Here is a 13501-nt window from a genome sequence, read left to right as displayed (position 1 = left end):
CGATGTTATAGCAGTTAATGAACAGTTAGATTGTAGAACGCATGACATGAAAAAATGTCAAATAGAAATTATTCTATAAAATGAAAGAAAAAGGGGAAAAATCATCTGAAACACATCTGATAGGTGTGTTAGGAATACATGTATATTTATGTAATGAATGTTCTGTGGTGCCCACCTCCTAATATAACTTTTCTGTCTAGTTTACTTGAGATATGGAGGTCAGTGTTGTAAATACGTTCGCAAATTTTGCTAATTATTAAGAGAGCAGAAAAATAAATCCTCTGCTAGAGTTGCAAATCCGAGGTTAAGTACGTCTAATGAAGCACTTAATGCTATTTTCATTCATCTGCCCAAACATTCAAGAAGAGACATAAATATATGTGTAATCGTTCGGGGCTTCTGAATAAAGTAAACGTGATCTTTCTACTTCTCACTAACACAAATGATTATTAAATAAATTTAGATAAAACTCCTTTATTTGTTTTTTTTGTTGATGCTTAAAAATCAGTTTATTTTTGACTATAGAAAAGTCAGCTGACAAAGAATAGCGGATATGTTTGAAGTAGCGAGCTGCCGAGCCTTCGAAATTATTTCATAAAAATTTTATACCTTAATTGTGGCATAGGAAAAGAAGTGCTCTATTAGACATATGAGGTTTATATGTAGGAAATGCAAACTTTTGTTGAGGTTATTTAAAAGATTTTGACTGAACTCCCCTCCCGAAAAATGAAAAGAAAAAAATTCGAAAACAAACTTTAAAAAAAAAAATAAAAGTTAAACAAAATGGTTTTACCAATTAAGAAAAAAAAGAAAGAAAGAGAAATGTCCGTCTGTGTTTATGTAACGAAACGATACCCCTACCAGGAACAGGTTAAATCGAAAAATGAGAAACCTTTCAACCACCCAACAACAAGTTGTTATGAATCCAGTATGTCGAATTAATCTGTTATTGTGTCCTGATCTCTTTTCTTTGGTAATTGACCGATTAAATGTCTTGTCTGTACACACAGAGCCGCTAATCCAGAGCTCACTGCCAAAATCGACCAATGCCAAAGCTAGAATGAGTTAGGAATTTTTTTAAAGTTCCATCCTTTTCATGCATTGAAAACAACATTGGAGAGGATATCGTTAGCCATTCAATGGACTCAGAGTGGACGGCGTGTTTATGATTGACTAAATCAGTTCCCGGTCGTGTGTATGTACTAGTAAGTCAGTTTTTACTTATTCACTAAAGAGTCCGATATGTCCGTAACTGCCAAGATGACGCAACATAATTTAAACAAACCCCCAAAAAGATTTTTTTTAAACAAAATTAACTCGAAACATTATTTTTTTTCTGGAAAAATATGTACGATTAGAATAACTTTAGGACATTAATATTGCTAAATTCCTTGACAATCCGGAAAAGTAAGTCGATTTTATATTTTTATGTAGTAGGAGTGTCTGTAAAGTGCTACACTGGCATGTTTAAGTTTGAAATATTCTTATAAATACAAAATAAATATTTCCGACATTGTATGTTTGAAGGTATGTCTGTTAGTTTATGAAAATATTGCGCATTAATTATATTTTTAATGACAATAGAGGCGTATCTTTAGTAAATGAATAAATCTTAAGGACATACGCAACGTACCTTACCTACTGATAATTTTTCAAGATATTCTGAATTTAAGATTATAGTGCCATCAGATGTTCATAGACAAAAAATCAGCATGCATTACCAGGGGTTTCGAAAAGATATCAATTAATGAAATTTCTTGTATAATTTAAAGAAAAATATACAAAAATTACTAAGCATATATTCTCGGTGTTTTGTTTATCCAAACTTGTTTTAGAAGAAGTGTACAACAGCATATTTAGACATAAAAATGTAGCAAACAGTTCCTTCAAGTATTGGAACTCTTCAACTCCAGGAAAAAACACAATAAAGTTCAAACTACGTTACGTATGTCCTTAATATAGTGTTTATTTACTGTCGTGTTCTTATGATGTCATCCCTGTCCATTGTTTACAAAGAAAAAAGAAAAACTGCACCGAAATATAAATTTCTGATACTTAATGAATAGAATTCAACAAAAACATCCAATTCTCCGAATTTTATAGAAAATGTTTTACACGAATCATTTATTAAATCTGAAGTTCAGTTTCTGAGATTATCACGGGACGATACTTAACGAAGGATTTTCCAGCATCTGCCCACCACCCTACCCCACCCCAACCCCACCCCGCCCCATTCCTTAAATAGTCACTAAGCCTGAGGGAAGGTTAATGTACTCGGCACTTAAAATCTATCGTAGTTAGACAATGTTAGACATTCTACCTATTGTCCCTGTTCAATTTGTTCATGTCGGCACTTTCTTTATCAACAATTCGACTAAAGTGAATTTTATGAATTTAATTTATTTAATGTGTCCTGTTTTGTCAGCAACCATCGGATGGAGATTTATTTAAAACTGCTCTTTAATAATACAATATTTTACCAAAATACTCGTAATATAATATAAAAAAACGTTTTATGGTCGTTAATTAAATTGTTTCTTTTCACGCCCTTTTTTGCATACTTTCCTTAAGTGACAAACGTTATTTTAAATACTTGCGGAAAAGAGACAAAAGTTGGTTAATATTTCCACGAGTTACTAATACTAACCAATCAGTTGTCAGCATCCTGAGCTAATCATGTTCAAGGTTTCTATAAGCGTCCCATTCCCAGGGGATCTTGTTGTTAATGGGTTAGTTTTCACTGCAGTCTTCATAAATCACTGACCTATTTTTGAATTCTGTCTTCATATACATGTACATGTATAACTGACCTAATTTTGTTTTCTGTCTTCATATATCACTGACCTATTTTTGTGTTTTCTGTTTTTAATATTGAACTTTCAATAACCACTTCCTCCGAATTCTGAAAAATTATCAGTAATATTGTTCTTGTTGGTTTTCCTCCCTTTTTCTAAATAATTTTCCTTTCAAAAATAAGACGTGAAAGGTTTATTCCCATTGTGGTCTTTATTTATTTTTAATACTAGATTAGTATGAAATGTGTAAAAAATATATTTAAAAAAAACTTTTTAAACATGACAAAATTAAAGTACTTGTAGGTAAAGTCGGATTCATATTTACGTATTGAATCAATACTTTTTGAAAGGTGTACGGTGTGTGCAAAAATGTGCGTTAGCGCGTTTTGAAAATTTGTTTGCACACACCGTTACAGTTTTGAGACTACATCTTTCCAAAATAATAATAATAATAATAATAATAATAATAATAATAATGATTCATTTCTTATATTTACAATTTTTAATTCCTTGCCTTAACTACAATTGTGATTTATATTTAAAAATCCCTGTATTATCCTTCGGGTATGTTAAATTTAATGGAAGAGCCTGTTCAATGTGAGCGTGAATTTTGATTTTCGATTATGACGTTGCACTTGCACGGCGTTCAACGTTTGTGACGTCAAAATAAAATACATACTTTAACCTTTTGACCACCCGTTTGTGTTATGGTGTTTTGAATGCCGTTGCTTTTTTACACACATTATAAGCAAAATAACTGTGGAATGTAAATATATATTGATGTATAGGAAGCATTTAAAACAACTATTAATAGAACTTAGCAATGTATCAGCTGCCTGCAGCGGTCAACATGAATCTACCGATTTGCATCGAATTCTTGCTTGCTTAGAATTTCTAACCTTCATATTTCTTTTCATATTGCATATGAATTAAGTTTGCACAAATTTAGTTTAAACATTTCCTATCCTAAACATCACTTAAATTAATTTGTGAAGAAATTTGATTTTTTTAAAATCTCTAACGAATTATTATTATTTGCAGATTTTCCGGTTTCAAATATTACACATGGCGATTTTGAGTTCTATGCCCTGTTCACACGGAGAGTTTAATTCGAATTAAACGTAAGTTACTGCGAATTAAATTTGATCCGCGTTCACACGGAGAATTTAATGCGAATTAGTTTAATTCGAATTAGTTTACTGCGCATTAAATTACTTCGCATTAGCTCCGTGTGAACGCTAATGGAAGCTAATTCGAATTAAATTTTGTCGCATGCGTAAGGGCAGAATTAAGTCACAGGCCACATGTCGAAGGTCAAATATAGGTACTTGTGCTATTTTTGAGTGGAAAACAAAGGAAAATTATGTAAATCACTAAAATGTGTACAGACACTATGACATTATGTCAAATGTATGTCTGCTCTGCACAATATGACGTGATTTGTAAATGACGTCATAATAGCCCCACTGAATAGCTTTGTTGTAGAAATAAAATTATAAATCGCATTAGTTTACTTCGCATTAGTTGTCGTATGAACGCAATTTAATTCACATTAGTTTAATTCGCATCATTTTACTTCGCATTAATTTACTGCGAATTAAACTCTCCGTGTGAACAGGGCACTAGATTTGCAAGTGAAGTTAGAGAAATATTATAAAATTGTGACTTCTGGGGTGGTTAATATTTATTTTGATACCTAAGAAAATAAGTTGAAGTAATAAAAACAACAACAAAAAACCAAACAAACAAAAGAAAACACAAAGCAAAAAGAGCATTTTAAAGTCATTTTTTTGAGAAAGAATTTTTTTTTTTGGTCTTGTTAAGAAAAACTTCAGAAAATTAAAACAAAATATTCAAGAATCAACGTGAACTTTCTCATTATCATCCTTAGGGAAAAGGGTAACTGTATATAGTTAATTGGAGGTTTGTGATACATGGAATTGTGGTATAAATCAAACATTCTCAGTGACGAGGAAGATCATGACGACTTTGTTTTTATATCTGTACCTGTATTAAGGTCATTTCAGAGTGCAATGAGCCCTTCACAGCTCCTGACTTACACAATGGCAATATATGCTTTTAAAAAACCCCAAAATATCCATGTTTAAGATAAATTAAAAAAGAAAAAACTTTATTCCGTACGACAAGTACAGTGTAGCTAGTATTCGATAGAACAAACAAATAAACCAACATATGCATAAAAAAAATAGAGGTACTGTGATCACTGAGTTCACAAAATGAAACCCCTCTGCCTTATGTTTATAAAAGCAAAGTCCATTTTTTGTTATGGGAAACCCCAAAAATCTGTCTGATTAGAACATACAGTCCACAATGGCACTATGTAATATAGTTTTTGTGAAAGTTTCATTTTAAATTCTATTCAGTGGTTTAGAATGAGTTTCAGATAAGAGATGTGTTTTTTTGTTTTGTTTTGTTTTGTTTTTTTTTTAATTTTTTTTTTTTTTTGTCTTGTACAAAGTGTTAGGGACGTACGGACGGACAACTCTTCACTTTCAAGCGGCCGGGGAGGGTTTGGGGGAAGGGGGGGGGTTACGTGTTGACCAATAAAACGGTATGATGTAGACTTTATTAAACATAAGTAAAACATTAATTTTACCGATAACGGTAGGATGTAGAATATATCACACATAAGTAAAACATTATTTGAATGGTACGAGTATTTATTTACCAATAAAACCGTATGATGTAGAATACTTCACACATAAGTAAAACATTTTAAAAATGTTTACCAATAAAACAGTGTGATGTAGAATTTATAACACATATATAAGTAAAATACTAACCTGAAAAGTTAAAACTGCTAGACAAGTAATGAAGCAATAAAACATAAATATTATTTCGCTTAACATCTATCATAATGAATCTTAAATTTCAAAGTAGCTTTGATCACCATTGTTCAAGGACGTGTATGAGAGAGGATGACAAAATATACCCGTACCCTACATTACTTCAATGTAACGGGATTTACATACATGTACACTTAATAAAAGGATCATTTCAGTTCACAAGATGTTTGAATTGGCCGTGATACTCAGTATATACATAAGAAATGAAATTAAAAAGTACCTTCGGATGGAGAATTAAAAAAAAAAAGAAATAAAAACAAACAAAACAAAACAAAGAAAGGACAGGAGATTCTTTTAATTTTTTGCAATAGTTCGAACTTATTCACACATCGGTCTTGGTAAGTATATTGAATAATACGTCTTAGCTCGACAATAACGTCTTGGTAAAGTTATAATAAGCTTTAGACCATTAACTGGACACCCTGAATATGTGTATATTAAATGGTACGTTTTAGTTCGAGAATTATGTGTAGTTATAGTTATAATAAGCTTTAGGCCATTAACTGGACACCCTGAATGGTTGGACCTGACCTAAGGACTTAAAAGCCATTAAGTTTTTGTTGGCTATTATTACATTGTGGAATGATTGCTATATTTAACGGCAAAATGTTAAAAATAGAACGGACATCAAGGCTCTTGACCTTTTAAAGAGGTAGCCTCTACTTAAAACAGTCTATTTGGAATACGGTTTAAAGCCCATACATTATCGTAAACAAGTTAATATTTAATAATATGTGACTGACGCTTAAAACCATCTTCAAAAAAAAAAAAAAAAAAAAAAAAAAAAAAAAAAAAAAAAAAAACCGATAAATTAAATGCAGTGTGATTTATTATTATTTTTTCATCGAAATGAATTTTAGTTTCTATTTGTAAATTAAAATTAAAGAAAAAAATGATTTTTTTTTTTAAATATTGTATTTTATATTTCAAATTTTAAGAATCTAAAGTACGCGATTTTCAGTTTTGTTAAAATTCTATAATTAAGGACAGATGATACAATCTTTTACCAAACACCTGAAGTCATGGTTTTATAAGTAAAATTAATAAGCTTAACCGCGTAGTATTTAATTTTCCATTCAGAGTTTCATAAGAATGGGATTGAAGATGACAAAAAAGGTAGATTAATAAAGATGGTTACAGAAAGGTAGAATTTTGAACATCATAGAAAGTTTACAATTTTTTCATATTTTAGAAATTATTTACTTACATCATTTACAACCAAAATCAGTTAAAAAAAAAATGTTCATCCAGTCATCCATTTTTTATTTGTATCACTTGTCCTTAAATTTTTTAACTGTTTTACAAAGATTATCCTGTTTAGGCCAACTTTAAAAAAAATTGTTTGGTTGCCCTCTCCAGACCGACAGGCTAAAAAATGTTATGACTCAAAACTTTTTTAACCTTCCGAAAACAATTATTTTTTTTATGCATTCCAGAAAATATATTTTGAAAATTCAGAATTGATTCGAAAAATTTCTGTGAAAAATTTTTTTCCCATCTACCTACCGACCCAAATTTTTCATCCTGAGGCGGGAGAGTACGGAAGTCCGTTAAGGCCAGTTCAATGAAAGAAATATTTTTTATTGCGTTTAAACGCAATAAGTATTGCGTTTAAACGCAAAACATTGCGTTACATCGCAGTAATCATAGCGTTCAAACGCAAAACATTGCGTTAAATCGCAATGTATATTGCGTTTAAACGCAAAACACTTTGCATTTAATCGCAAAAGATTGCGATTAAACGCAATCTTTTGCGTTTAAACACAAAAACTTTGCGATTAAACGCAATAGTTTTTGCGTTTAAACGCAATAATATTGCGATTAAACGCAATATTTTTGCGATTAAACGCAATAACATTGCGATTAAACGCAATATTTTTGCGATTAAACGCATTATTTTTGCGATTAAACGCAATATTTTTGCGATTAAACGCAATAATTTTGCGATTAAACGCAATAATTTTGCGATTAAATGCAATAATTTTTGTGTTTAAACGCAATAATCTTCGTGTTTAAAGCCAGTCATTTGTATCAAACCTTGCAAAGTACAATGGACCCACGCATACTTATATCTTTTATTTCTTTCTCTTTTTACTTATTAGGAAATTGTGTATTGTCTAGCTTTATAGAATCAGATTTCTCCGAGCAAACGCTCTCTGAAAGGATAAATCACTAATAAGAATTTATAGAGGAGAAAAAAATGTCTGGTTGTAAAAACAAAGGCAACCTGAGAACGAGACATGTCTTAAGATTATTATTGTCTTCATTCTTAATGAAGTTTTGGTCAGTTGCTCTGTTAAAAAAAACTATCCCCTACGTTGCGGTCACAATTTTTTGCCCATGTATAAAGGGATTTTTGAAAAGAATTGAGGAAATGTGGGAATTACGCACAACATGAAGAAGTATTTAGACTTATATGTACATTCATAACCCTTCCTATGGTTGCATACAGTAAACACAAGAACATATGTGATGGATTTATATGAGATCAAAATCAACTGAAAACAGATTGATCGATGTGTACTACATGTATCAAATTGACAAGTGCTATTAATACCACTGAAACATTCTCTGTAAGTTGAGATGTACGTAAGCAATTGATCTGAGACTACATTAAGAGTTTTGGGTTCTAATACATTTACGACATTCAGGTTGTTAGGATGCCACTGTTTTACTACAATTTTCAAAAAATGGAAAATTTTGCAAAAAGACACAGAACAAATCGGATCTTTTTAAAGTTGAAGTGTCGGATCCTAGTATATGTACATGTAATTATAAGATTTGACTAATTAACGTTTGATTTTGAAACTACAGTATCATTGCGTTTAATGCAAAACAAATCCTTATAAGGAAGGATTATTGCCTTTTAAACGCAATGATTATTGCGTTTAATCGCAAGAATTATTGCGTTTAAAAGCAAAAATTATTGCGTTTAAACGCAAAAAATATTGCGTTTAATCGCAAAAGTATTGCGTTTAAACGCAAAAGATTGTGTTTAAACGCAAAAGATTGTGTTTAAACGCAAAGTGTTATGCGTTTAAACGCAATATACATTGCGATTAATAGCATCTTTTGCGTTTAAACGCAATGATTATTGCGATTAAACGCAATGTTTTGCGTTTAAACGGAATAATTATTGCGTTTTAAACGCAATAAAAAATATTTCTTTCTCTGAACTGGCCTCAACGGGCTTCCGTAGGAGAGGGCAAACAAACATTATTTCAAAATTGGCCTTATGTAATTGGTACTCGTATTAAATGAAGTTTGAACAATTATCCCTAACAAAAGCTTAATATAGTTTACTAAAGTTTACTTTGGTAAATTCTTTGATACTTTGATTTACTATGAAACTTTAGTCTTGAAATTTTTTGGACATTTCAAACCTTAAAATGTCTTAAATTCGATAACAGTAATGTAAAAGTTGGAAATGATATGTGAATATATACAAGTCATTGTTTCATTTAATCTAAAATATATGCATGTATGAATTGGAGAAGATAAAAAATATAACAATTTGAAATCCATATAATACAAATACATTGTTTTACTATAGTAAAAATTTTTGTTAGGTACTGGGATGGTTTCACTTTCAGATATTATATTCAGATACAAGGAAAGGCAATACATGTATGACATGTGTTAAATCTCTGAATTTATGTATATGCATTGGATAAACAAATTTTTAGTATATCTAAAAATTGCAATTAACCCGTACTTTATTGGACAGAAAGCAGTGCTCAAATCTTCTCCATAGGGCAAACAAATACAAAATCAGAGATATAGAGATAACGAACAAATCAAAGTCTATCCAAACAATACAAATCAGGAGCAGAGCAACTACGGACCTTCAAAACATCAGAGGCCAAATCAGGTACCATGGCGGAGTAAGCATCCCTTGCCGACCGGTCACACCCGCAATGTACTCCTTGTCATAATCAGGAAAAGTCTGTAGCCAATTCAGTGTGTAAATAATGGCCTACCAAATATTTGACTTCATGAAAGGTTGTATTTGCTGATAAGGTCATTGTATCGACCATAAAACTTGCGAAATGATGACTTCAAACAAGACTGTTGATATCCTTGTTTCATCAACTTGTTTGTCAATTTTAGAAATTGTTCATACGTAGAACATGCTGTTACGTATCGAATCAACTGGGAAAAAAAAAAAAAAGAAACATAAGTAGGTGATAAAGGTATTGCTGCATAAGTAAGGGAAGTTGACGATTGAGAAGTTGGTCATCACGCTTATCATAAAGCTTTGTTGTTAAGTTATCATTAACGTTTTTTTTCTAGTAAAATATCCAAATATTAAACAGATGTTTCAGACTTTGTGGTATCTTTTATTTCAAGCTCACTGGGATACAAAGCAGAAAAGAAAATAACTATAGTTAGTTTAAGGATTAATGGAAATATACAATGTAGAAAAAAATGGTCATTAAAAAAATAAAAAAAGAAAAAGGGTAAAGTTCACGATGCTCTTCATATATGAAACAGAGAGGTTTCTTTGGTATTTTATTTTTTACGCATGCCTTATCTATCTTGAATTCTGTATTAATCGTCCATATGATTTTGTAATCTCCTTTACGCTGTTGTCAAATGGTGATGAAATTCAAATAAATAGGAGATTAAAAAATATATAGAAGTTGTTCGCAATCATTGTTTTATAATAATCTTAATGAATGCCGAAGAATATATTATCTTTAGTTGCTGATGGGCAATGATTTCTATCACTGCATTAAAAGGAGACGGGAAAATTAAAAAAAAAAATAATTAATTAAATTTTTATTTAATTAAGAAGTGCATTCCCTCCTCTAATCACATTTCAAGTCAATTGAACCCTAGCGTGTTGAATTAGCCACTAACTTCTCTTAGTAGAATTATTATAAACCTGGCGACTGTCGGCTGTGTACATGCAAGACTAATTCAATTTATCAACTGAAGTGAAAACGATAACTAAATAATTGTATGTTCGGCGTCGGGTCAGGCTAATTGCGTGTAAAATCTTTGAACGGAAGATTTAGTTAAGCACGCCCGAAGTGGAAACATTTTAAATCAATATTTTGAAATCCGCTTTTCATTACAAGGTCTAGATAAGCACATGTATGTTCTGCTTTGAGAATTGTTACTCTTATGTTTAAATATCGAATACCAACAATAACAAAAAAAAAAAAAAAAAAAAAAAAAAAGAATGTATTGCGTTTTGTATACCACCCCCTGCACCCAGTATGTAATTTATCAGATGTAAAATTTTACATTATTTATATAACTATTTTTTCATTTGAGTCATTAATTACTTATTTCCCAGGATTTTTGTAAAATTGTATTTGTTAACAAACTTTCAAAATATAATAGATAATAAAGTATGAGTCGATCTTGTGAAATATTGCTCAAGACTAGGACGCAGAACATGCGTATCGAATAAACTGGGACATAAACTCCAACAGAGGTAATCTGATAATGGTATATTGCACAAGTTCCTGTCCTTATTTGTATACATCGGATCACAATAATCATGGGTCTCTAATCTTCATGTGACATTTTTATAACTATAGTATCCAACCGGTTTCAGTTTCGTTTCCTGCTCAAACTAGTAAAACAAAACATTAATAAAGTCTTTGAGAGTTCTGTTTCCGATCATAATTTAGATTCAGCATCTGTGCGATTTAAAAGTACATGGTTTTCCGTTTGGTTTAATAATTACTTGCTTATAAGGGGATTTAACTCCTGTCGGTCAGTCTGACATAAGATGTTGTATAAATTCATCAGAGAGTTTGCTGTTTATTGCCGTTTTAGATTAAAACATTATTTCTATACTTTGGTATAAATATAACATCAATACATTATGTACATATTGACTTCTGATCCTCTCTTATTAGCTGAGAAGCTCTACACAAATTCTGGAGGGATAAAACTGCCATATTAAGTAAAACGTTTATGAAACTACGATGACAACCTCATTAGAGTTGAATTTATTGATGGCGTCGTATGGCTTTAAGTGTCTCTCTTAAAGAGACATGTTTTAAGTTTTCTTTCCGTACATCTAGTTTTAACTGGTTCCTAACAAATCACAGACCATTATTATTTTTATCAATGTTCAACTCTTCATTGAATGAAGGTTACAAATCCTCAAAACATTCTAACCATTTTACATAATAATTGTTTGACATGTAAAAATGAAGTGGTTTTGCTTCAAAATACCTAGAAAGGCTTTGTAACAAATGCACTGATACCTTGAACCTATTCAAAAGCCTCTGTCCTTCCATTAGTTTTGTATCATACACGTACGTCTCTAGATTAGTCTTGTACCACTCTTACCGATATTCATACCTAGATCTTCAGGGCCATTGCCAGGTTTCTGGAAAAGGGGGTAAGGAAAAGGTCTTGAAGGAGTGCCCCATCCCAGAAGATAATATTTTTTGTTAAAAATGGGTGGTTCCTGTGCAACCCTTAGTTTACTTATGAGACGTCACCACATACTGGTAAAGGGCTTTCACTCGGTACTCAGGGTCATATTTTTATTCGCCCAAATCGCATCCTACGCACCCCCTCCCCATGACGTTCTTATATTATACACCTATGTGTGACTTTGCTCTTGTATCGGACATCAATGGCCCTATTTTGTTTGTGACATACACCTATACATGTATTACTATAAAAGTCTTCCATGGTACCACTATTTCCATCAGAATTGAGGTTGTTTCGTATATACCTATGGCCATGAATTGTGGTGGAATTAATGGTGTATTGTATTTGTAAAGGTGTTTATGTACACCTACATGGGTTTTGTAAATAAGATTTTCTGGAGGCATGTGTAATATTGGTCAAAGGTACACGTACATGATTGATCGAGTTTTGAAATCTTTGTTTTATTACATCAAACCGAACCAAGTACTTTGATATGTTGTTTTTAGTTCACCTAGCTGAGCTGAAGGCTCAAGTGAGCTTTTCTGATGAATTTTTCCCCGTATTTTCTGTAATTGTCGTTGTCGTTGTCATTGTCGTTGACGAAAATTTTTCACAATTTCATCCTCTTCTCAAGAACCACAGGGCCAGTTTAAACCAAAATTGATACAAAGCATCCTTAGTTTAAGGGGATTCAAGTTTGTTCAAATGAAGGACCCCGCCCTCTTTTAAGAGGAGATCATTAAGAAATAGCGAAAATTGCATCTTTTCAAAAATATTTTCAAGAACCACTTGGCCAAGAGAGTTGAAACTTATATGAAAGCCTCATTACAAAGTGTACGGTGGAGCAACAATATGCGATAAAAGTTTTACCTAGAAATATATTCAACCTTGCACATAACTTTTGATTGGTTGGAGCTATGGTTTTAATATTTCACATGTGTATTTTTGTGACAAGACCTTTCTTAGGGTACCAACATGCATTTGTATTTCTCTCTTGACGTAGACCTTGGAGTGTGATCAACTTTTGCAAAATTTTACCAAACTTTAACCTTGGCCATAACTTCCAAAGGATCGGTGATAGAGCTTTCATACTTCACATGTGTATTCCTTGTGATAAGACCTTAATTACTTGCATACCAACAATCTTGACCCTTTGACCTTGACCTTGGAGTTTGACCAACTTTTGAAAAAATTTAACCTTTGCCATAACTTTTGAAGGGTTGGTTCTAGGGCTTAAAACATTTCAAAAATGTATTCCTTGTGGCAAGACCTTTCTTTGGGTAAAAACATTTTTGATCTCTTGACCCCAATTGAGAAACTTTAACCTTCGCCATCAGCTGCCATTCGGGAGCATCAGTGTTTTACAAACACACCTTATTTTTTTTAACCGTAGCTATTTTTATTTTTAAATTTCAGTAATCAAAATGTTTTGTT

Source organism: Saccostrea echinata, unplaced genomic scaffold (assembly GCF_033153115.1).
Source record: "Saccostrea echinata isolate AGI-Se365-2 ecotype Australia unplaced genomic scaffold, CSIRO_AGI_Sech_v1 ptg000046l, whole genome shotgun sequence".
In the NCBI taxonomy this organism is placed as follows: domain Eukaryota; kingdom Metazoa; phylum Mollusca; class Bivalvia; order Ostreida; family Ostreidae; genus Saccostrea; species Saccostrea echinata.
This window is presented reverse-complemented; position numbering follows the sequence as displayed.